Genomic DNA, 27,482 nt, shown 5'->3' with positions numbered 1-27,482 from the left:
CATGTTGGTAGTAGGTATTGATTTGACCTCAGGCATCAGGAGTCTTCCCTGGTTGCAAATGTTTAAATAATGAGCACTGACCCAGCCTTAGGCCAATCTGGGATGACACCTTACTGGAACTCCGGTCAATAAAGTGTTTATATTATTAGTCCAATCAAGGTTAAGAACATTTTTTCCATGCTCACGGAAGAAACTGTTCTCTGCAATACACATGCACAAGGAAGATGTAGCTTTTGTTACTGCCAGCAGTCATCTTATGACCATGCAACACAATTAAATCAATACATGAGAAAGAGGCACAGTGAGAAAATTGCAAGCAACTGATCTAGGTCTTTAATTTAATTGGCCTAAAGCCTAAGCTACTGCTAGACTGTAAATCATGAGTCAATAAATCCATGATATTGTTTAGGCAGCTGTATTTTGCTTCTTGTTGCTAAAAGTGTATAAGCTTGAGTCTATTCCACTATTCCACTTAGGCAAACTATTTTTCTCATTTTTCATATAAAAACACCCTGGGCTATTTTACTCATCTGAATGGCTAATATAAAAAGTACAAGGATATTAAAATAAAATGTTTATCAGATTTATTATGGGTAAAATGCATTGCAAATATGCTTGCAGGAAAAAATTTTAAAGTGCAAAGAATGCTATAGGGACACTGTTTTCATTTCCTGTTTTTAATTATTTTTAGCTTTTTTAATATTCTGTGTTTATTATATTCTAGAAATATGAAAGGTATAGGAACAAAATGTGCAGTGTTTTAACAAGAATATAAACCTTATTCATTTAAATGAAAAAAGAAGTTCGCATAACAGGGAACATTGTACAGTTATAATTTACTTGCTGACAGAAAACTAATAACAAGAAGCTTATACTCATTCCAACAACATTTTCAGTTCTGGGAATTTATCCTTTGTATGAAAAGAAGAAAGAATTAACTAGACTTGTTGACTTAATTGGAAATAAAAAGACAACTGGTTTTCTTCTATCTTACATACTCATTACCATAGAGTAGCCATCTAAGAAATAGCTCCTTGCATCATTCTACTGTTTTATGAATTTAAGTGAACTTAAGAAGGGTCTTATTCTATGGTGCTGAGTTATAATATTTTTCTTCAAATAAGGAATAAATATACTTCAAGAATCATCATTCAGCAAATAAGTTAATATGATATCCTTTGTCTGAATTTTGTTATTGATAAAGTGAATGCTTGTCTTACACAGTCTACATTGGTACCAACAATGTAAAGTAACATTAACTTTACTTTCTAATATGGTTCCTAATTTCAAATGTGCTATCTTCCCTCTATGTAGTAAAACAATATGAGATTAACATAGTTACAAAATTTGAACAAATTAGAATTGATTATACACATACCTAAAATCCATACTTATTTTTTTACTCAGTGTATAAAAAAGTAATTCATTAATCAATCTTTCAAATGATTCTTGAGTAGCTTTCAACTGAATACAGTATTTGGGCAATAGGAAGTGTGTATATGGAATTTTAAGATGTATTAACCTGGCCAAAGACCACAGTTTATTAGTAATTAAAATTTTAAGTGGAGAGTTTACATAAATTCTTTATTCATTCATAGTTTATTCACTGGATAAAATATAATCACAGTAAACATACTGATTTTCATTTGTTCAGTATGAAAATAGTGAACAAATGATTTCAATATTTGAAATTGATACTGATATTGAAATTGATATTGAATTGAATTGATATTGAAATTGAATTGAAATTGATATTGTTACCAGGATGATCCTGGTAACAAGATGAAAACATATATTGGGTAAATTTAGAAGACTACTAAATATTAATATATGTACATATTGATTGGTTAAATCTTTAAAAGTAAAAGAGTATGCACATATGACATATGTGCATGAAATAAAAACTGATACAACTGAAACAAATAGACAATTTAAAGATAATAGTCTAAAATTTCAACAAATCACTTTTAATAATTACAGACAATTATAAAATCAAGGAGCATAAACTATCAACCTTACTGACTTAACTATAGAATGATCCACCCAACAACCATTGACTATACATCCTTCATAAGCACAGGTGCAATGTTCTTCAGGAGAGATAATGCATTGCTCCATAAAATGAATCTCAAAAATTTAAAACGAATTGAAATGACACAAAGAAATTTCTTGGATCACACACAATTAAATAAGAAATAAAACAGCCAAAGAATAAAATACAAGGGCATCTAGAAAAATTTCAAACTGAAAGAAAACAAACATAACATACTAAAATTTATTAGTATAAACTCCTTACTGCAAAATTCAGACTTAAATTGAAGCAAGGAGGGAAAACCACTAGGCCATTTAGGTAAGACCTAAACCAAATTCCTTATGATTATGCAGTGGAAGTGACAAATAGATTCAAGTGATTGGATCTGATAGAGTGCCTGAAGAACTATGGTTGGAGGTTCACAAAATTATATAGGAGGCAGTGATCAAAATCATCCCTAAGAAAAAGAAATGCAAAAAGGCAAAATGCTTATCTGAGGAGGTCTTACAAATAGCTGTGAAAAGAAGACAAGTGAAAGGCAAAGGAGAAAGGAGAGATACCCCCATCTGATGCAGAGTTCCAAAGAATAGCAAGGAGAGATAGAAAAGCCTTCTTAATAATACAAACAAATAGAGGAAAGCAATAGAATGGAAAAGACTGAGATCTCATCAAGCAAATGAGAGATACAATGGCAATATTTCATGCAAATATGGGCAGAATAAAGGACAGAAACAATATAGACCTAAGAGAAGCAGATAAGGTTAAGGAAAAGTGACAAGAATACACAAAAGAGCTATACAAAAAAGGTCTTTATGATCCAGATAACCTCGATGGTGTGATCACTCACCCGGAGTGTGAAGTCCAGTGGGCCTTAGGAAGCATTACTATGAACAAAGCTGGTGGAGGTGATGGAATTCCAGCCGAGCTATTTCAAGTCCTAAGAGATGATGCTGTCAAAGTGCTGCACTCAATAAGCCCACACATTTGGAAAACTCAGCAGTGGCCACAGGACTGGAAAAGGCCAATTGTCATTCCAACCCAAAGACGGGAAATGCCAAAGAATGTTCAAACCAGGACACAGTTCCACTCACTTCACATGCTAGCAAAGTAATACTCAAAATCCTTCAAGCTAGGCTTCAACGGCATGTGAAGAGGGAAATTCCACATGTACAAGCTGGATTTAAAAAGGCAGAGGAACCAAAGATCAAATTGTCAACATCTGTTGGACCATAGGAAAAGCAAGAGAATTCCAGAAAAACATCTACTTCTGCTTCAGTAACTACGCTAAGGCCTTTGACTGTGTGGATCACAGCAAGCTGTGGAAAATTCTTCAAGAGACAGGAATACCAGACCACCTGATCTGCCTGCTGAGAAACCTGTATGCAAGTCAAGAAGAAACAGTTAGAACAGATGTGGAACAACAAACTGGTCCAAAATTGGGAAAGGAATACATCAAGGCTGTATATCATCATCCTACTTATTTAACTTATATGCAGATTACATCATGAGAAATGTCAGGCTAGATTAAGTTCAAGTTGGAATTAAGATTGCTGAGAGAAATAGCAATAACCTCAGATATGCAGATGATACCACTCTAATTGTAGAAAGTAAAGAGGAACTAAAGAGCCTCCTGATGAAGGTGAAAGAGGAGAGTAAAAAAGTTGGCTTAAAACTCAACATTTAAAGAACTAACAAACTGTATACCAAAAAATTAAAGAATTTAGATAAAAATGGACAATGTATAGTGTGAATTAGAAATAGCCAAAATTACAGAAGAAAATTAAAAAACCTGAAACCCTACAGCAAATGAAATTAGTAATAGGTAATTAAATATTGAATTAGTAGCTTAAAATCTTCCTTTAAAGTAAAGCTCAAATCCGAATAGCTTCAGTGGGTAATTCCATTAGAAATTTAAAAGATACTTTTTTCAGAAAATAGAATAAACTTCTCCATTCATTGAGTGAAGCCTGTATGATCCTGATACCAAAGACAGACCAAAATGTAACAAGAAACCTACAGACCAATATCCCACATACACATTGATAAAAATCCTCACACACACATGCACAAAAGTAAACCAGGCAATGTGTAAAAAGAATCATACACCATGACCAAGAGGGATTCATCTCAGGAATGAAAGCTTTGTTTAAAATCTAATAATCAATTAATATACCATATTAATAAAGTTATAAAAATACACTGTCATCCTGAGATGAAGGGAACACATTTAGTAAAATCCAATACTCGTTGATTTTAAAATGCTTAACAACTAGCAATATATAGGTGCTTCCTCAGCCTGTTGAGAATGACTCCAATTAACCCACAACTAACATGGAATTTAGTGGTAGAAACTGAATGTTTTTGTCCTAAAATAAAAAACAAGACAAGGAGGTCTATCTGGTGCTTGTAGATTCTAGCTCTAATGAAACAAAAACAGAAAAGATAGGGAAGGGAAAGGGAGAGGAGAGGAGAGGCAAGAAGGGAGAAAACAGGCGTCCGTGTTACGGAGAAGGAAAACTATCTTATTCATGGATGGCATGATTCTGTTTGCATAACCTCAATGAATCCATCAAAAAAGAGACTATTAGAACTAATAAATGAATTCATGAAGGCTACCTGAAACAAGATGGATATACAAAACTTAATCATCCATCTGTATGCAATCAATGAGCATTGTTTTTCCCCTACTGTAAATGAAACTGCAGTAGGAGAAAAACAATAGAGAATTTGCAGTAGGAGAAAAACAACAGAGAGTTTAGGAATGCTTTAGCAAGAAAAGTGTATGATGTATGCAGAAACCTATAGATTACTGTTGAGAAAAATCGATGAATATCTAAATACAAGATAACAATTGCATAATGAATGTAATAGATGGAAGACTCGGTGTTCTCTAGACAGTCGTTCCAAATTGATCTATAAATTCAACACAATTCTTGTTAAAGTACCAACAGCCTTTTATTTTGTAGAAACTGATAAAATGATTTAAAATGTATATGGAAATTCAAAGACCTAGGATAACCCAAATAATTTTGAAAAAGAGTAACAAATTTGGAGGACCAACCCCATTTTGGGGTTCCCTGATGACACAGTTGTAAAGAATCAGCCTGCCAATGCTCAATCCCTGGGTCAGGAAGATCCCCCGGAGAAGGAAATGGCAACACACTCCAGCATTCTTGCCTAGGAAATCCATGGACAGAGAAGCCTGGTGGGCTACAGTCCAAGGGTTGCAGAAAGAGTCAGAGACGACTTAGCAACTAAACAACAGCAAACCCCATTTCAGAACTTACTATAAAGTCATAGTAATCAAGAATGTCTTATTGGCATAGGATAGGCTTATCGATGAATAGAACATTTTGATATTAGTGCCAAGGCAATTCAAGAAGGAAATGATTTTTTCCAGCCAATGATTCTGAAATAGATAGCTGCATTTAAATAATCTTAGATCCATGCCAAAAAATTAACTCAAAATGTATCATAGACCTAGATTTAAAAACTAAAAGTGCAAATTTGCACTATGACAGAGAAAAATCTCCATGATATAGGCTTGGACTAAAATATAGACACAATACCAAAAGCCTATTCCATAAACTGGGTTTAATACAAATTTTGAACTTTGGTACTTCAAAAAAAAAATTATAAAAACAAAGAACAAGTCACAGACTAAGAAGAATGTCTGTAAATCCCATGTGTGATAAAGAACTTTTATCTAGATTATACAAAGGACACACACAATCCAATAATAAAAAGACAAACAACATAATTAAAACTTGGCAAAGTGAATAGAAATTTCAATAAGGACATAGGAATTACCAATAAGCACATGAAATGATGCTTAAGTTAGTCATCAGTGAAATACAAAGAAAAATCCACATTGAAGTACAACTACACAAACACTGAGATGACTATACTCAAAAAATGAAAAATACCATCTTTATTAGGATATGCAAAAATATACTCAACATTGCTGGTAAAGCTATATACTATTGTACAGGCATTTCCAAAATTAATTTGGGAGTTAATTGGCAGTTTCTTAAAAGTTAGACATAAATCAACCACACAACACAAGAATTCCGTTCTTACATATTCTCCAAGAAAAAGGAAAACAATATCCATGTAAAGATTTGTATCAGAATTTTTATAGTAACATTATTTGAAATGGACAAACTGGAAATAATGCAAATATTCATCAACAATAATGGATTAACAAAATATCGAAACAATGTATATTAGTAGTTAGTCATAAAAAGCAATAAAATAGTAGTACATATTGCATACTAACACTAGTATATGCTCAAAAATGGATTAACCTCAAAAATATTATGCTGAGTGGAAGAAGAAAGATGCAAAGGATGATATATTGTATGATTCCTCTTCAGTGTAATGTTCAGAACAAGTCTGGTTATAGAGACAGAAAGCAGAGCAGTGGTCCTCTGTGGCTGGAAGTGAGGCTGGTTGAAAGTTGGTACAAAGTTTCTTTTGAGGTATTGAAAATGTTCTAAAACTAGATTGCGGTAATGGCCACACAACTCTATAAATTTACTGAAAATCATTGAATTGTGCACTTGCAATGGGTGACTTTTATGGTATGTAAATTATACCTCAATAAAGCTGTTAAAAAATAGGGGGATTAAACTTAATGGACTGCCCTTCAGTAGATAGAACTAGGTAAAACTATTAATTTAATGAGAGATTTTAGTTCTCAAGTTCTGAGCTAACTTTACTCTCCCTTAAATGAAAAATCACTCTGTAGAATTTTTCATTTAAAATACAGAACAATTAAAATTTGAATATTAAAACTTACATTAATTCATTTCTGGTATGATTTATTTTTAAAAGTTACTGGCATAGAAAATATCAGGTATGCTCTTCTACAATTTCAAGTAAGTTAGCCTAAAGACAAATGAATGCATAATTTTTGTTGGAATAATTTTTAAAAATTAAAAGGGTAAAAGCATTCTGTTTTAAATGTTAATGAAAATTCAGATAATTCTGACAATTTATGTTACTGTTTATAATCTATTACATTATTCTGTCCTTTTAATCAGGTGAAGATGATGAAAAGAGAATGTAAATCATATGATGCATAAAAATAGGGAGACACATTTAATTAAATAATCACTATCTTTTCTCAATACACTGTTAAAAAAAAGTTTGAAAATCTATTAACTGGGAAATGCATATAGTTATATGACTGAAACAGTTTATTTGGATCTTTATCACAGAGTGCATTAAATACATTTTTATTTTTTAAGTAAATGAATATTACTGCAGTTCCTTCATACTTTAGGACCATGAAAATAACTTATAACCTCTAAGGATATATCCTTAAAGTGCCTTTTCCAATTATGTGTGTTTTATTTTGACACTGCTGCCTTTCTTTGATTGCTGGCCAAGTTTAGGATGAGATGAAACAAAAAAGTTAGCAAAACTTTTGGGTGAAACGACCAACAGCAAAGGCTTCCAGCTTTGCGAGCCACACAATCTCTGATGCAACTACTTTGTCATTTGTCACAGGCAATACATAAATGAGTAGCCAATTGTGTGCTATAATAAAATTTTATTTACAAAAACAGGTGGTAGATAAGGTTTGGCCAATGAGTTGCAGATGTCATTACAAACCTTGGATTTGATTTTTAAAATAGTCAATGAATAAAGAAACATTAACTAGCGAAAGTGTTGTCCTTTTATGCCAGACCACTGCAAAGGAATACTTTGCCCAGGTGTTATGGTTGCCTTAAACTACTAATTTAAAAAAAAATAAATATCAGTTAAATAATATAAATTATTTAGCAAATTTTGAGCATTTGAGAAGCATGTTCCAGCTCTGAAAGAGAAAAGATGGCACCTTAAGAAAAGGTGGCAGGAATACACAGAAGAACTATACAAAAAAGATCTTCATGACCCAGATAATCATAATGGTGTGATCATTCACCTAGAGCCAGACATCCTGGAATGAAAACTCAAGTGGATCTTAGAAAACATCACTATGAACAGAACTAGTGGAGGTGATGGAATTCCAGTTGAGCTTATTTCAAATCCTGACAGATGATGCTGTGAAAGTGCTGAACTCAATATGCCAGCAAATTTGGAAATCTCAGCAGTGGCCACAGGACTGGAAAAGGTCAGTTTTCATTCCAGTCCCAGAGAAAGGCAATGTCAAAGAGTGTTCAAACTACCGCATAATTGCACTCATCTCACACACTAGTAAAGTAGTGCTCAAAATTCTCCAAGCCAGGCTTCAACAGTACAGGAACTGTGAAATTCCAGATGTTCAAGCTGGATTCAGAAAAGGCAGAGGAACCAGAGATCAAATTGCCAACATTGGCTGGATCATTGAAAAAGCACAAGAGTTCCAGAAAAACATCTACTTTTGCTTTATTGACTATGCCAAAGCCATTGACTGTGTGGATCACAATAAATTATGGAAAATTATGAAAGAGATGGGAGGGAATACCAGATCACCTGACTGGTCTCCTGAGAAACCTGTATGCAGGTCAAGAAGCAACAGTTAGAACTGGACATGGTAAAACAGACTGGATCTAAATCGGGAAAGGAGTACTTCAAGGCTGTATATTGTCACCCTGCTTATTTAACTTACATGCAGAGGACATCATGCGAAATGCTGGGCTGGATGAAGCACAAGCTGGAATTAAGACTGATGGGAGAAATGTCAAATGACAGAAAGTGAAGAAGAACTAAAGAGCCCCTTGATGAAAGTGAAGGAGGAGGGTGAAAAAGTTGGCTTAACGCTCAACATTCAGAAAACTAAGATCATGGCATCTGGTCCCATCACTTCATGGCAAATAGATGGGGAAACAGTGGAAACAGTGGCTGACTTAACTTTCTTGGGCTCCAAAACCACTGCAGATGGTGACTGCAGCCATGAAATTAAAACATGCTTACTCCTAGGAAGGAAAGTTATGACCAACCTAGACAGCATATTTAAAAGCAGAGACATTACTTTGCGAACAAAGGTCCATCTAGTCAAGGCCAGGGTTTTTCCAGCGGTCATGTATGGATGTGAGTTTGACTGTGAAGAAAGCTGAGCACTGAAGAATTGATGCTTTTGAACTGTGGTGTTGGAGAAGACTCTTGAGACTCCCTTAGACTGCAAGGAGATCCAATCAGTTAATCCTAAAGGAAATCAGTCCTGAGTATCCATTGGAAGGACTGATGCTGAAGTTGAAAGTCCAACATTTTGGCCATCTGATGTGAAAAACTGATTCATTTGAAAAGACCCCAATGCTGGGGAAAGATTGAAGGCAGGAGGAGAAGGGGATGACAAAGGATGAGATGGTTGGATGGCATCACCCACTTGATAGACATTAGTTTGAGCAAGCTCCAGAGTTGGTGATGGACTGAGAAGCCTGGTGTTCTGCAACCCATGGGGTTGCAAATAGTTGGACACGACTGAGTGACTGAACTGAACTGAATATAAAAATCTCAAACGCTCCGTAGTTCTTGATGTGGCCTACACTTTAATAATTTTCACAGTTGAGTACAGCACATCATTTTATGCTATTGTAGATATATTTAAGGTAAAGTCCCAAAATAACAATAAACTGAAACGTAGTATCATGTTCCCTGAAAATGATGAAGATGTCTAATTTGAATTAGATAATGACACCATTATCTGAATTCATGTAGACATGAGTTTGAGCAAGCTCTGGGAGTTGGTGATGGACAGGGAAGCCTGGCGTGCTGCAGTCCTTGGGGTTGAAAGAGTCAGACATGACTGAGCGACTGAACTGAACTGAACTGAATGGTCTCATACAATGCATTCTTGAGGAAGTGTGCAAGGTATAATTTTTATACCAACATTCAGTTCAGTTCAGTTCAGTTGCTCAGTCGTGTCTGACTCTTTGCGACCCCGTGAATCGCAGCACGCCAGGCCTCCCTGTCCATCACCAACTCCTGGAGTTTACTCAAACCCATGTCCATCGAGTCCAACATTAAATATATTCAAATCTCTCAAATAAAATACAATTAGAGAAGCCAAAGGAATTTCTCCCATAACAGAAGTTGAATATAGAAAGTTAAAATAGTTATCATGCACTTGGATAAAATGTCTACTTTTCTTTCATAGTTGGGAAATGATCATGATAAAAGTTTCATGTAATGTTCCTCCAATGAAGTATTGGTAACTTTTTCTCTGTAGAGATTTCCATTGCTCTCTTACACCTCTGACATTGTTCCTTTTATTTGACAAAAGTGTCTGTGTTCAATGCAAAATAGTTAAAATAACCTGAAATTGTTTATCCTTCTAGTGTGTTCTGAATTCATAGAGGCTACTAAGAACACTGCTTGAGGCTGGGAAAATTATGAATATTTCAGTGGAACTGAAGGTGTCAAAATATATGTCAGATATGTAAAATAAATGAATGGAACTATGACAAATGAAAATTGTAATGTATCCTTCTAAACAGATTTGTCCTGTTTTGGAGACCTCACTGGGGAATGGAAATGGCAGGGCTACAAGCTTGGGAAATAACAATGAATTCAAGTTTTGAAAAGTAGCGTATGGTGAAGAGAAAGACAATTGAACCTGAAAAGATAAATATTAGTATCCATTATGATATTGCAAATTATGGCTGGTAGAGGAAAAACAGATCAGTCTCTTTTGAAGTTCACATTACATACAAGGGAATTTAACCTTATAGTTAAGTAAAAATAGAGAAAGAAAATTCATGTTGTATAAAATGAGAGTTCTAGCAGGTGGTCACTTGTTCAGCAATTACTTTGTGTTAGCCACAGCGGGATTATGGAGAGGGATTAGAGACAGTTATTACCATTAGGGATACAAAGAAGAATAGGACATAAGGATATAAGCAGTGTCTGAAAGACAGGTAACTGAACAGTTCAGGATCCTCTATGTGATAAGTACTGGGTAAGATTAAAGTTACATTGCGCAGAAGCCACACTGTAGTAGACCCTGATCCAGACTGAGCTTACAGGGGTCTTCTGAACTGGATCCTAAGTGCAAGTAGGGCCCATATGAGCATCATACAGAGAAAGGCAAAGATAAACGTGGAGACGGGAAAAGAGCAAAGACATAACCCAGACTGAGATCTGCACACTGTTCACTGTGCTCACACGATAGAGTGCAAACAGCCATAAAGTAAGCCTTGATCCAAACCTTGCTTCCGACTTTGAATCAGTTACTCAGCTTTCTCTGGTGTCCGATGTCCTTACTTGAAGAAGTATGGGATAAATCAGTTCTTTCACATTTTTGCCTAACTCCAATTATTTGTGATTCTTTGGAAAACAATACAAATATAAAGCATACTCCCTAAAATGCTGTTAATATTTTACTGCCATCATTGAAGTTAACAAACCTGTAGAAAGTTTTAAGGCTGGTGTAGACAATCTTGTCAGTTTTCCATATCTTCACTTGATTTTCTCCTTGAAACCAAGAACCACTTTATGAAACCCCATTTGGATATACCTACTGAAAGTCCAGGTTGGATGCATGAGACAGGGTGTTCAGGGCTGGTGCACTGGGATGACCCAGAGGGATGGGATGGGGAGGGAGGTGGGAGGGGGGATCAGGATGGGGAACACATGTACACCCATGGCTGACTCATGTCAATGTATGGCAAAAACCACTACAATATTGTATAGTAATTAGACACCAATTAAAATAAATAAATTTAAAAAAGAAAGAAAGAAAGTAGAACCTCCATATCCTTAACTCTTACATTCTCTCCTTCCTACCAAAAAGTTCTGTTTTATTGCACATATTCTCACAACTGTACTGAGTACTATGAGAAATTAATTCATAGTCAACAATTAACTATATCAACTATATTAAAGAGGATTCCTTTCCAACTGTATTTTGCAAGGGATTCCTGGAATAAACCATGGTTTAATCCAGGCTGATACATTGCTAATGGCAGAATGAGATCACAATAACAGGTGGGAAGAAAGATTTAAAATGTGGGAGACTCTAAATGGCTTCTGTTAAACATACTACGAAAACATCCTCTTATCCACATACACATATGACAAGTTCTGATGTTCTTAACTTTGGAAAGGTGCAGACAACACTGTGGGGCTTGAGTTCAAACTCAAGAATAAGAGATTGCATGTGTATATGTTCAGTCATGTCAACCCTGTGACTCCAAAGACTGTAGCCCGCCAGGCTCCTCTGTCCATAGGATTTTTCAGGTGAGAATACTGGAGTGGGTTGCCATTTCCTTCTCCAGGGGATCTTCCTGACCCAGGAATTGAACCCATGTCTCCTGCATTACAGGCGGATTCTTTACTGCTCAGCCATCAGAATAAGAGATTCAGTTCAGTTCAGTTGCTCAGTCATGTCCTACTGTTTGCAACCCCAAGGACTGCAGCACGCCAGGCCTCCCTGTCCATCACCAACTCCCAGAGTTTACTCAAACTCATGATCAGCTATTGAAAAGGGATACAAACTTGATGAGCAACTAGTATTTATTCAGCTGCCAGATTTTAAGTGAGATTACTATAAATAAAGTATATGAATATGTCTTAAGCACAGACAACTTTTTCCAGAGGATTGGGTGTGACATCACACTGATGCCTCTCCTCTGAGATTCACTTGAAATATCTAACATACTCAGTCAGGACATAAAAACAGTCACAAAGGTGCTGACATAAAGGGGCTAGGCCATTGCCCCACACATACTATAAAGCTTCAATTAATTCCTGAAAATTATTTGGTAAACTGAACACCACCCCTTCTCTGATGCTGTCAGAACATCCACTTACCATCTCAAAACCTACAATATTAATAGAAGTCCAACATATTTTATAGGACTCTTTGTGTTCTGGAGGCAACAAATTCCTCAACAATATTTTTTTTTTTTCTTAAGCCCGTTGATTCTGGTATTCACCATTCTACCCATAATTGAACGAGACTTTTACAAAAAAAGGCTATGGAATCTGTCCAAATTGCAATGCAACAGAGACTCTCATTAATGCCGACAAGAAACCCCTTCATTGCAGAGGGCTCCTCTCATGCCTCTTGGAGGATCTGTATCACCCATGATGACCATAGGTGGTCCACTGGCTTCTGAAACAAGAAATTGCCTTCGTCAACTTCACACTATGCCATTATAGTGGCAACTGCTGGTCACATACTCCGATTGCCTGGAAATGGAGCCTCTCACAGCCATAAGCCTATAGCTCTGTATACCTAGATGCCCATTGTGCTTTGGTTCATAGAAACATCTTGCAAGGTTGGCACAGCCACAGAGGCCTCCTTGCCTAAATGAAAAGTATACCCATAGGATAGAGTCAAACCTGATCCCTGGAGTTTATCCTATCCATAAGAGGAGGTACCCCTTCCTGTCCTCAGTCCCTTGACAAACAGCATGATGTTTGGGGAGTCACCCCTCCCTTGGACCGAGACCCTCGTGAACATCAAAGGTGATGGCAGTGTCATCATTACGTGTGATGGGACTTTCTAGAAAACTGCTATTTTTCATCCAACTAGGATGCTCCTGGTAAACCATGGGACTGAAATGTCAGCACAGCTAACTAAACTTCAAGCAATCATCTGACCACATATTTCTTGGCAAACAGCAGCTCCCCTCTGAACATTTTTACAGACCCTTGGGCTGTTTCCCATCTGATCTGATCAATGGGAGCAACAATGAGTTCATAGCCAAGGGTTCCTCCTTGAGGGTAAAAGCTGTGGAATCTCTTCCTTCAGAGATTTTGACAATATGAGTCAAAGTCACAAACATCTTTACAACACATTCGATTGACAAGTCCTCAGCAAGATGCTCCTTATTCCTTTCAAGGCTAAAACCCTCATTTCACTTCCAAAGAAACACAGCTTTGGGGTTTTGAGCAAGCCACTTAGGGGAACTTTTACCTCACTTATCAGCTTAAGCTACAGGCCACAAAGAGTCAGGTAAACCATGAGACTTACATAAAAGTTCAAACGAAAATTAAAGAAGCACTTCAGTCATCAGTCAAACATCAGGGGCGAGATACAGTGAAGGCTTTGACCCCACCTCAAGCCACACCCCTTCACCCGTCCCCCTCCCCTCTTCGAGGCAGGCTGGTAAGGAAGCCCAGATGCGCCCTCCTTTGGTGTTGGTGGAATTTCAAGCCTTACAAGGTCTTAGCCTCATAAAAGAATTCTCACCATAAATGTCTGAGCACCATAAAACACCAAGCCAGTCACCCTACCTAGATACTCTGGACACCAATTGGCCTTATCTGCACATTTTGGGGTCTGTCCGGGAACCTTCCTTGCTTTCTCCCCAAAAAAGCCTTATTGTATGAATAATGCATCTTTTAGATATATTCTTGTTGCACGTGTAGTGTCATCAGCCTGGATATCTGAATCAAATTTGGGGTCAGGTGGCCCATCTTGCCTCCGTGGAATGACGGCAACAGCTTACCTGCAATTTTCAGCCTTCCTTGCCATGAGATGGTCCCACATGGCTATCTTTGAAATGAGGTGACATGTGTAACTTTGAGATCCAAGCAGCTGGCAGCTGGCATGTCGCGTTCACACTTCATTTTCCCTTGCTATACAACTATGAGGCTGTGTTTTACAGTTGGTTTAATCAGATGTAAGACTTTGGGAAGATATCTGATCTGCATCGGACTACAAAGAATGAAAAATAAACTTGTATAGTTAAACCATAGTTGTCTGTAGAGCAACTAGATAAATTACCCTAAATACACAAGGTGATGGCACCTGTTGACCTCTCGATCCATCCATATGATTTTCTCACATATGGCATGCTTCGCCCCGCCTGAAAGTTATCCCAGCCCTCTCTGCAGTCTGAGCAGGTCGTCACTTTGCTACTGTGCCAGAACGAAGTTCTTAAAGGCCTTCTGTTAGCAGCCACTGTGCGTGAACTTTCTTGCTCACTTCCTGTTGTTTCAGAATTACAGAACTAGATTTGGGGAATGAAAAACCACATCTGGTAGCTCAGATCCAGCACCTTGTTACGGTGTGACCTGAGTGACCTTAGATAAAGATGGTAGGACTGGACTTTACATACGTACATATATTTATGAAATAATACAGGTTGTATGTATTAGGTTGGTGCAATAGTAATTGCGGTTCTGTATTTCTGAACTTTGCCATTTGATATTGGTATACAGTCCTAAATAAATGCGGTTGTGTCATACATCATCTTAAGGTGCATTTCTTGCTTTATGTATTTTTGCTACTGAATTATTACTTGCTGTTTATATCTAGTTTAGACTACAGAAATGTTAGACAAAAAAGCAAATTTGAGAGATTGTGTATTAGAGTTCAAACTGGGTCATAAAGCAGTGGAAACAACCCTTAACATCAACAACATATTTGGCCCAAGAACTGCTAAGGAACATACAGGGAGTGGTGGCTCAAGAAGTTCTGCAAAGGAGGCAAGGGCTGTGAGGATGAAGAGCTTAGTGGCCAGCCATTGGAAGTTGACAAAGAGAGCACCAGCAAAGCTGACCCTCTTACATCTGCATTAGGCGGTGCCCAAGGACTCAGTGCTGATCACTCCGCAGTCGCGGCACCTGAAGCAAACCGGAAAGGTGAAAAAGCTCAGTAAATGGGTGCCTCATGAGTTGGTCACAAAGTAAAAAAATTGTCATTTTGAGGTGTCATCTTTTCTTATTCTACATAACAACAATGAGCCACTTCTTGATCGGCCTGTGATGTGCGATGAAAAATGGATTTTATATGATAACCGGTGTTGACCAGCTCAGTGGTTGGATCTGGAAGAACCTCCAAAGCACTTCCCAAAGCCAAACTTGCACTAAAAAAAGGTCATGGTCACTGTTTGGTGGTCTGCCACCCTTCTGATCCACTAGAGCTTTCTGAATCCCAGTGAAATCATTACATCTGAGAACTATGGTCCACAGATCAATGAGATGCACTGAAAACTGCAATGCCTTCAGACAGCAATGGTCAACAGAAAGAGCCCAAATCTTCTCTGCCAAAATGCTGACTGCACGTCACACAACCAATGCTTCAGAAGTTGAACTAATTGGGCTATGAAGTTTTGCCTCATCTGCCATATTCACCTGACCTCTAGCCAACTGACTACCACTGCTTCAAGCATCTCAAAAACTTTTTTCCCAGGAAAGTGTTTCCACATCAGGATACAGAAAATGTTTTCCAAGAGTTCATCAAATCCCGAAGCACAAATTTTTACACTACAGGAATAAACGAACTTATTTCTTGTTGGCAAAAATGTGTTGATTGTAATGTCCTATTTTGATTAATAAAGATGTGTTTGAGTCTAGTTATAATGATTTAAAATTTAGGGTCCCAAACTTCTACTACTTTTGCACCAATCTAATATGAGATGTATGAGATAATATGTGTAAATACTATGTTACATTATATATAAGTTAAGTTAATATAAGTTATCTATATGAGATAAACATGAACACAAAGGGGCCCATGCTAATTTCAAGAACCTTTACATTGTATTTCCTCTCATTATTATTGTTGCTATCATTGCTATTTTTCCTTGTCTTTAATCCAAAATCCATTAATTTCTTAAAAATAAAAAAAATTGATAAACCAAATTATTTCCTGGGTAGGCATTTATTGAATGGGATGTGGCTTTATCCAGCTGGGATGGAGACTGAATCAAGAATGAGGAAGTTTTTGACGTAGATATCTTCCTTTATAGACAGGGCACAGTCAAACTAAATTCACCATGACATCATTGGTAAATGGGACAGGTAACAAGATGTCCCCACTCCCAGGACATCACCTCAGCATGGGGCACAGAATGCTGCCAAAATCTAAGGGGCTCAGATGAGAAAGTATTAAAAGGACATTATTTTTATCACCCCTTGCTATAATTTGCACTAACATTTTAGCCTTTATCTTTTTTCTACATTTATGTCTTATGATTCTCTAAAGTATTTATTACTATGAATATAATTGACTTCTGTTAATGCAAAATGAAGCTCACACAGGGTATATGACTTGGATAAAATTCCTTAGTTGGTTAAAAAAAAAAAAGAAAAGAAATGAGCTAGCTTTTCTGACTTCCTCTCAGTCATTCTGTCTTCTTTGGGGAAAAAACAATCTCAAATATTTTGCTCATGGGTAGTGTGTGACATATAGGAGATATATCAATTTTATCTAGAAAAGTACAATTTTCCATAGAAAAGTACAACACTTCCTCCTATTGCTCCTTTGTCTACAATAGAATGGTAAGTAGGTAGTAAAATCAGCATGTAAGCCTGGGATTGGAAATAGCAGATGAGCAGTCAAAATTTCATTAGAGAATATGAAAAGACAGAATAGAAGGAAGAGGGAACCACTGACTTTCTGTTCAAAATATCTGACATATGTGGCTCACTCTGCTTTTGTTTTACAATGAAAAGTATTTCTATTTTGTTTTTCAGAAAGAGACCAGTTCTGCGGTACAGGAAGATTGCTATGCTGAGTAATAACAGCTGAGACTCACTTTGCGTGTGCTGCGCGGCTCTGCATGCGAAGTCACTTATTATTCCATCAGACATGAAGTGTCCGGGCACAATGATATGCTAGAGCCCAACGAGGCATTGGTTTTCATTTATGAGGACAATTAACACAACGGGCTTCCCTCTAGCCTGTGGTGTTGATAAATTAAGTAACTCCTCTCCTGCTACAGACAAGTCATATTGGGCAGCATCAAAAGCTTAATGTTAAAACCAGTCTACTCAGCTAGATGTCACTTTTCCATTTCTTCCTTTTAAAATCCTCATTATCAGCAAAAACACATCTTCATGGAGAGATTCCTTGCTGATGAAAACACAAAGGTTTCTATTAACTAAAGCAAAATAAATGCTAAACAACTTATCACCAGGATACTCTGAAACTATTCTGTCAACTCCTCCTTAATGGAAGTTGTCAGTGATATAAATGAGAAAGCAGAAGCAAGTAGTCATTTAAAATTGCCAGCCTTGGGAGAGGAGGGGTGCTGAAATGTGCAATTCTGAAGATGCCCTTTATCTTCTGAAGCAGCGTGAGAACTTCAGGAGTATTATCTTTTATAGCTCAATGCCACATAGAATGGTAGATGAGGTGGTGGGGCAGAGAAAACTGAATCTATAATGAGGATCTCAAACACATTTGGCCATGAATCAGGGGACAGGCCTTAAAGGTAAAGCTGAGTCTATAATAATAATGTGAATAAAGTCTGTCACTGTCCTCATAATAACCAGATCACTTCAATGACCATTCTTAGCTTTAATATTATAAGATAAGGACTGTCGTTGATGAAAGAACAATACTTGTCTTAAGGAGAAACTCAGCCCGAGCCATGCAGAAACATTAATCTTATTGCCAGATCTTCTGATTCCTCTAAATAAATCACAAATATATAATTAATACAAAATTTTCCCAACTAAGACATTTATGATGAGAAAAAAAGAAAGAAAAGAGGGAGGGAGGGAGGGAGAGAGGGAGGACAGGAATGAAGGAGGAAGAGAAGAAATACATTCTAGTCTGGTTTTGAACTCTAAGCTTCCATTTTGCCACCTCTGATTAGGTTAGTGCCCTATATTTTATTTTTCCAAATAAAAGACACATATATTTCCAGCAATAACACACTCTCAATAATCCCTGAGAGGTAGTAAAGTGATCATTTTCTGAGTGGCAAATTTGAAATGCATATGCTGAAAATCTATGTGAGGGAATACATTGCTCAGTTGACAGTTAAACCATGTACATTGCAAAGAATCATTCATTACTGCTACCTGTTGGAACATGTAGGAAAACTCCCTAGAGGTGATTTAACTTTTATTCTGGATATAAAATGCTCTGAAAATAAATTTAACTACCAATGATGGCTCCTAGCCATAAGACTAAAATTTAAGCAAGAAAGTGTATTCATGGCAGAATGAATTTGTGAATGTTTCTATTTGTGAATGGCTCTGAATATACACATCGTGAATGTCACTGGCCTAGTATGATCAGATGTCTTAAAAATGTCATTAGGATTTAATTTTTTATTAGGATAATAAAAAAATTTATTAGGATAATAGTAAAAGTTTATGGTGGTTAGATATGTGTGAGAGAAGAGGACTATAAATATTATCAGACATACTTATTAATTAAAAAATAATTTTACTTATGTATAACATGCAAAATATATATGTAACTGACAATCTTAATGGAGCTCCAAAACATTCTTAGTCTACAATTTAGTGTTTGGTCTAGAATCATCCTTTATACTGATTCTACACATATACTGCACTCTCTTTTAGGCTTTTATGGTCAGTTGAATAGACTATTATTGTCATGGAACAGATCAGTTATTCCCCCACAGGTCATATTCCTGAAAAAAGCCATATTCCATGCTGCTACAAGTCAAACTAACAAACGAACAAGCACTTTCTGGACACTTGTTTAGTGGATCACCTGCTCAAATCCACAGGTGAATTTCTGGAGCTCAAAATCTAATTGTAGACCTAAGATACAGTCAAGAACAATCAGAGAACAAGATGACAGGTGAAGAAACAGTACTCAATTGTTTCAAAGAGAAGAAACATCTATGTGACTTAAATAATCAGCAGGGTTTTGATGGAGGACACAGGCTAAGCCACATTTTGAAAGTTTAGTAGAATTTTAGTGAGTGGAAAGAAGCAGAAAGAGGCATCAATACAGGAAGGCTGTTCTTTATCCCAAGGGGTTAATGAAAGTGAAAGTTTAAGTTGTGTTGGACTCTTTGCAACCCCATAGACTATACAGTCCATGGAATTCTCCAGGTGAGAATACTGGAGTGGGTATCCATTCCCTCCTCCAGGGAATCTTCCTAACCCAGGGATTGAACCCAGGTCTCCCACATTGCAGTTGGATTCCTTACCAGCTGAGCCACAAGGGAAGCCCAAGAATACTGGAGTGGGTAGCCTATCCCTTCTCCAGGGGATCTTCCCAACACAGGAATCGAACCAGGGTCTCCTGCATTGTAGGTGGATTCTTTACTAACTGAGCTATCAGGGAAATGGGATTAATAGCAGACACTTAAATAGAATTTGTTCTTGGAATATGGTGGTGGTTTAGTCACTAAGTCGTGTCTGACTCTTGTGACCCCATTCCCTTGGGGTCCATGAGTTGGCTGTTAATTTACCTCACTGTATTCAGACTTTCCTAGATATTGAACTACCAAATGTAAGTAGAGCTATTTTCAAGCATTTAGTAGTGAGTAGTCACCTGGCTGTAAGGATACTTTTGATAATGAGAGAAATGTTATATATCTTAGCATTTTATAGCATAGCATGTACATTGGAAAGGATCTCTAAAGAAAGAGAACCAATGGGATATATGTGTATATATTAAGAGATTTTTCCCCAAAGAATTGGCTCTCTAATTATGGAATCTGGCAAGTTTGAAATCCATACAGCAGAAAAGTCCAAAATTTTTAAGATAGGTCAATAGGCTGGAAACACAGTCAGGAGCTTATGCTGCAATTTTTGTGTAGAATTTCTTCTATTTTTACTCTTAAGACATGTCAACTGATTGGATAAGGACCAAAACATTATCAATTTATTTAAAGTCAAGTCACTGCAGGTGGCAAACATTTCTACAGAATACTTTCATGACAACACCTCTATTAGTATTTGTTTAAATAGCTAGGTAATACAGCCTAGTCAAACTGAACCCAAAAAATTAACCATCACAACACGATGGTATTTATAGTCTGTGGATTCTGGAGTTAGACTTCCCAGAATTGGATCTGAATTCCACCAGTATGTGAAGCCAGGCTTCTCAGAGTGTTTCACAATTTTGTTTTGAAAATAAGAATGATAATAGGATAACCTACACTGTGAGGAAGTTTTGAATATAAATATGCTAAAACTATAGGCTCTGAGTAAATGAGTATGTTCATAATCCTAAGTAAGGACAACTTTAATCAACCAAATTTGATACGTGACACCTTGTTTTCACACCCCACCTCTTCGTGATCTGGGTGCTTGGTACTTAGTCACTCAGTTGTGTCCAGTTCTTTGCAACCCCATGGACTGTAGCTGTTAATGGTGTGGAGGCAAAAACACGGGAGATAGATAAATGGAGAATTTAACGTACTTTATTTTTTCCCCAAATTCTTCTCTATATCTTAAGAAAACTTTACATCAAGTTGTTTGTTTATTCAGTTATCTAGTTAATTATTCCGACTGAAGCCTTTGGTTTTAACTAAAATTTATGACCTATAAGGGAACAGTAGCCAACGATCTGAAAATATTTACACCTGAGACATCTTTTTAGACTAAGTAACACTTGTTAAACATGTTGAAAATTTATATTTATTTTGTCTCAATAATGTAATGAGTCAATCCACAAAACAAGAGTTTCCCAAAAGAAGAAACAAAAAAATTAACTAAGTCTTTTAAAAAAGTGAAAATAATCATGAGTCCCAAATATATTTTAGAATTTTGAGAATGATTCTCTAGTATAATGTGAGATATGAAATGGAGATTCATCTGAATACCAGAGCTTTATGACTGGTTATAAAAATATAATTCTATTTGAAGGAAAGACTTAAAATATCAGCAGCCATAAAACTAATCAGAAATTTGTAATCTGAAATATGCTGATAGACATTCAATGTAGAGTTCTAGATTAGAGGTTCAAAAAGCACAGCATCACAGCAAAGCACTCAAAAATTCCTAAAGTAAATAAAGAGTTTTAAATTTCATATTTACAAAACACATTTGATCACAGAGTTTGTCTGTCTACCGTTTACCATAGATCCTAATCTGTTCATTCTTAAGGTGTGGTGGAGGATAAAGATTTAGTGCAGACCTACTGTTCTAAACAAGCTTCTCAGGTAAGTGTTTTGATTTTAGAAATCTGAAAAACATCCACATACATACACCATGAAACAGGAAGTAGGAAAGCATGTTGGTGCCATGAAAGAGAAACTTATGCAATGATATCTGTTGATGTGATCTCACAGAAGAGAAAGAAAATGAACTTTCCATATTAGAAATGTTATAAAAATTTCCCAGGAGAACTACTGTCAAGCTACAGTTTGCTATCTATGTGTAATTGTTGCTCAACTTACAGACTCATTTCTTTAACTCATGGAAATAAGCTAATTAATCTATAACTCAGCTGAAAGGAAGTGTCTTCACTCTAATGTGGCTCTCTAGAAAGACTGACAACTCTAACAGTATAATGTGGATATAGTCCATCTCTTACTGGTCCTCCTTATGCATTCTGGGCACATATAAATTTAATTACATTACTCTTCAAGATTGTAGTTTAGAATCCTCCAAACCAGGTCCAGATAAACTATCTGAATGACACTTATACTTTGTCTTATTCTGTGTTGCATTCAAATGCAACCAGGTGTGGATGCAAATGTATACAATTTTTTACATCTATATTTCAGGTACAAGGACTTTAGGATGAAAATGAGTCAAAATCCTACAGGACTTATAAAATCATAAAGAACTTAAAATATGTAAGTATAACTTACAAAAAGGGTAATTATACGAGGTATTTCATGTATTAACCAACCTTATTGTGGTAATCATTTTGCAACATATACATCTATCATCAAATCACCACTATATACCTTAAATGTCAATATTATATAACAACTATATCTCAGTAAAGGTGGTGGGAGAAAGGGAAAAAGCAAGTACAGTAGTTAAGGCATGTCCTCATTTTCAGAGCCTAAGACTGAAGAGAGATGTTTAAATTCTTCACATTTAATTGCTCATTCAAGGAGAAGTGGGAGACAATGTGCTTAATGACAAAAAGGAGATACATAAAACAATGAGTGGGACAATTTTATGACATATATTTTAAAATTATTAAACTATAGAGGGACTATGCCAAAGCCTTTGACTGTGTCAATCACAATAAACTGTGGAAAATTCTGAAAGAGATGGGAATACCAGACCATCTGACCTGTCTCTTGAGAAACCTGTATGCAGGTCAGGAAGCAACAGTTAGAACTGGACATGGAACAACAGACTGGTTCCAAATAGGAAAAGGAGTACATCAAGGCTGTATATTGTCACCCTGCTTATTTAACTTATATGCAGAGTACATCATGAGAAAAATTGGGCTGGAAAAAGCACAATCTGGAATCAAGATTGCCAGGAGAAATAACAATAACCTCAGATATGCAGACGACAAAACCCTTATGGCAGAAAGTAAAGAGGAACTAAAAAGCCTCTTGATGAACGTGAAGGAGGAGACTGAAAAAGTTGGCTTAAAGCTCAACATTCAGAAAACTAAGATCATGGCATCTGGTCCCATCACTTCATGGCAAATAGACGGGGAAACAGTGGAAGCAGTGTCAGACTTAATTTTCTTGGGCTCCAAAACCACTGCAGATGGTGACTGCAGCCATGAAATTAAAAGACACTTACTCCTTGGAAGGAAAGTTATGACCAGCCTAGATAGCATATTAAAAAGCAGAGACATTACTTTGCCAACAAAGGTTCATCTAGTCAAGGCTATGGTTTTTCCAGTGGTCTTGTATGGATGTGAGAGTTGGACTATGAAGAAACCTGAGCACTGAAGAATTGATGCTTTTGAACTGTGGTGTTGGAGACGACTCTTGAGAGTCCCTTGGACCGCAAGGAGATCCAACCTTCCATCCTTAAGGAGATCAATCCTGGGTGTTCACTGGAAGGACTGATGTTGAAGCTGAAACTCCAATACTTTGGCCACCTCATGCAAAGAGTCGACTCATTGGAAAAGACCCTGATGCTGGGAGGGATTGGGGGCAGGAGGAGAAGGGGATGACAGAGGATGAGATGGCTGGATGGTATCACCGACTCAATGGACATGAGTTTGTGTGGACTCCAGGAGTTGGTGATGGACAGGGAGGCCTGGCATGCTGCGATTCATGGGGTTGCAACGAGTCGGACACGACTGAGTGACTGAACTGAACTGATAGAGGGTTAAAACACAGTTCATCTGAAGCAATAACTGACATTAGAACATCGGTAAGGACCTCACATAACTATATAAGCTAGTCTCTTCATTGTCTATTTGAGAAAAATGAAGTACAGAGAAGTTGAATTGTCTGTCAAGGTCACACAGCCGATTCTACATATAATATTCTGCTTCTGTACAATCTGGTCCCATCCACAGACTTGAAGGTTTGCAGTTGTGAGCAGCGTGCTTCACCAAGATTCGTGACTTTGGAGGAGAGGGTTTCAATCTGGGGCCAGAGATGAGGCTTGACGACTCGGAATTTTTGTGTAGTCAAGATTTATTAAAGTATAACAGAGATAGGTAAATCTTCTGACATATAGACATCAGAAGTGGACAGAAAGAGTGCCCGCTCGCTAGTTTTCAGTTAGGTGTTTTATGCCCAGTTCAGTTCAGTTCAGTCCAGTCGCTCAGTCGTGTCTGACTCTTTGCGACCCCATGAATCGAAGCACACCAGGCTTCCCTGTCCATCACCAACTCCCGGGGTTTACTCAAACTCATGCCCATCGAGTTGGTGACGCCATCCAGCCATCTCATCCTCTGTCGTCCCCTTCTCCTGCCCCCAATCCCTCCCAGCATCAGGGTCTTTTCCAATGAGTCAACTCTTCACATCAGGTGGCCACAGTACTGGAGTTTCAGCTCTGGCATCAGTCCTTCCAATGAACACCCAGGGCTGATGTTCTTTAGGATGGACTGGTTGGATCTCCTTGCAGTCCAAGGGACTCTCAAGAGTCTTCTCCAACACCACAGTTCAAAAGCATCAATTTTTCGGCACTCAGCTTTCCTCACAGTCCAACTCACATCCATACATGAGCACTGGAAAAACCATAGCCTTGACCAGATGGACCTTGGTTGTTAGGGAGCTGCTATTCAGAAAAGAGAGACACCTTAAGGCTGAGGGAATCTCACCAGGTCCCTGCCCCACAATATGCATTTTTGAGACAGAAATGGCATGAGGTGTGCATACCCTCCCATTAAACAATTGACATGAATACTGTTTTGTTGAGACATCATCAGCCCAAGGTTTGAGGAAAAAAAAACACACACACACACCTGCCACTTACAGGCTGTTTCCTCCTGCCGCTCGGGGACCTCTGGCCTCCCTACAGAGGCTCTCAGACTTCACACTCTCGGACGTCTGCCTTGCACAACTGCCTGAAAATTTAGAAATTTGCTTTTTACAATGTGGAGGTTTATGTCAGGTTCTATGGTACCCTGAGTCGCCACACCTGAAAATGTACACGTGTTGTGATAGGAAGTCAGAAAACCATAAAGCTAGGATATTTTGCTATTACCCAAAGGAACAACAAGCAGTGGTAATATAGGCAAAGTTGGCTTTTAGCGTATATCTCACTGTTCAAGGGATATCTGTAGAAGGAAGATCCGTTAATTCCCAGGATCCAGGAGAAGGAGTCTCTGAGAACTTTGGTGCTGTTTACGCTCATGGTTTATAATGAAATTTTGTGAATTGTCACAACTTATCTACTGTTATTTGGGTTACATTTACTGTCAAATTACTACCTGCTTTTCTGGGAATAATATTCTACTGTCCATATTCAATGTGCCTGTTTGGTTTTACTTTAAATCAAGCTCGCCAGTCAGTTGACTTTCTCTTTTCTAATGTCTACCTTAAAGGATTTAAAAAAAAAATTTTCCCTCCATTTCCTCCCTCTGTTCTGGCTTTACTTGTCATATCCAACGCTGGCTAGAGTCAAGTCAAAATTTTGATACACAAAGATGGAATAAGCATAGTGTGGCCTTTTGAGAATATTTTAACAAGAGAGGCAGAATGTAAACAAATAATTGATACATGTGAGTGAGTGAACTTCGCTTAGTCATGTCTGACTCTGTGTCCCCATGGACTATAGCCTCCAGGCTCCTCTGTCCATGGAATTCTCCAGGCCAGAATTCTGGAGTGGGTATCCATTCCCTCCCCCAGGGGATCTTCCCACCCAGGGACTGAGCCCAGGTCTCCCGCACTGCAGGCAGATTCCTGGCCATCTGAGTCACCAGGAGGACAGGTAAACAGTACCATAGGAAATTTGATAGAAAGGGTTCTGAACACACAAGTGATTGATTAGTGATTTGTCTACAGAGTTGGGGTAATATTTGAGCTGAATATTAGGTGATGAGTTTGAGACTAATAAAGAGGAATCACATAGCAGTGTGAAAGTACAAAATCGGTTGAAAGAACAGGAAGCACCCTAGTCTTCCATAGCCACAGAGTGGGACCTCAGGAAGCAGTGTAGGTGGAAGACTCGAAGGAGCCGAAGAGTCTTATCTTCTGTGTTAACCTGTTTGGCATTTATTCTGTCAATGATAAGGAGCCATTAAAGATTTCTAAAAAGATACTTTGCTGCACACTACTATGTTTGGTGAATGTAAGAGGGGACAAAGCAGACTTTTGGATGCATTAGTCAATAATTTGGAAGTTACGTGCATTGAACAAATGCATGGAAAAATCTCCAAATTTCTATTTCAATTGGTTCTTTGCAGATATATGTATTTTAGCTAAATAATGATTGTAGAAATACTTCCAAAGTCTAAATGTAAAGTTACTTGTGTGTATTAACAATGTTCCTATACATAATTTTAAGTATATTTTAATAAAATGTATTAATTTACTATTATACAATATAAAATAAAAATTGGGATTATATTAGTAATAACTATTCTTTAAACATCTTTCTCACATACATCAAAAAAGAGAGCATAGGTTGTATTTGTGGTGATTCTCACATACTTCATAGCACTGTGTATTCCTATAATGCCTGAGATACAAAATTCATCATATAATTTAATTTAAAAAAAAGCATTTTGTTACTAAAATAATAAATAGCTTTGACTTTGGACTCAGTCTGAACCAAACTGAAAGTCTTATATTAATCAAAAACATTGATTTTGTCATAATAACATAAAAAGTCTAGAGTGCTGTTGATTAGGTTCAGATTGGAAAACCAAGACAATATGCCTTCTGTCCATAGTGTGAGGAGCAATCTTCGGTATGTCATTAAAATTAAAGATTATTTTTCTGCTACTGTTTGGAATCATTTGTCATTTATTTATTAATAAATCTGTTACTAAAAATCAGCTAAGTGCATTTGTTCTGAAAACTCTTAATTAGAACTAATTGCTGTTCTCTTTAGGATTCTGGGCCAACTCATCATTTTGCAGTGATTTTTAGTGGATAATTTTCAAGCTATTGGAAAAGGTATTTAAAGGTGATATGCTCATAGACAATTTAGGTTTATCACAACACTATGGCAGGTCATTTTTACTGTCTTTTGCCCTATCTCCTCTGCCTGTTTATTCTTCAGAACAAAGAGGCTTGCCAATTTTCACTTACAGGCAATGCTGACCAAGTCTGAAATCTTTGTGATTAGTTACAATTAGCTTTGCAGGAGGGAAAATGAATAAGAATTGTATAGTTAATGGTCTCCATGTAGATAGGTAATAAGAATTGAAGGAGTTGCCCTACTTATAAATCAAGATATTTAGAAAAATGAGTTTATGTGAAGGTGATTAATTATGCACAGTTGTAAAACAAGTATCTTT

This window comes from Dama dama, chromosome 9 (genome assembly GCF_033118175.1).
Source record: "Dama dama isolate Ldn47 chromosome 9, ASM3311817v1, whole genome shotgun sequence".
Taxonomy (NCBI): Eukaryota; Metazoa; Chordata; class Mammalia; order Artiodactyla; family Cervidae; genus Dama; species Dama dama.
This window is presented reverse-complemented; position numbering follows the sequence as displayed.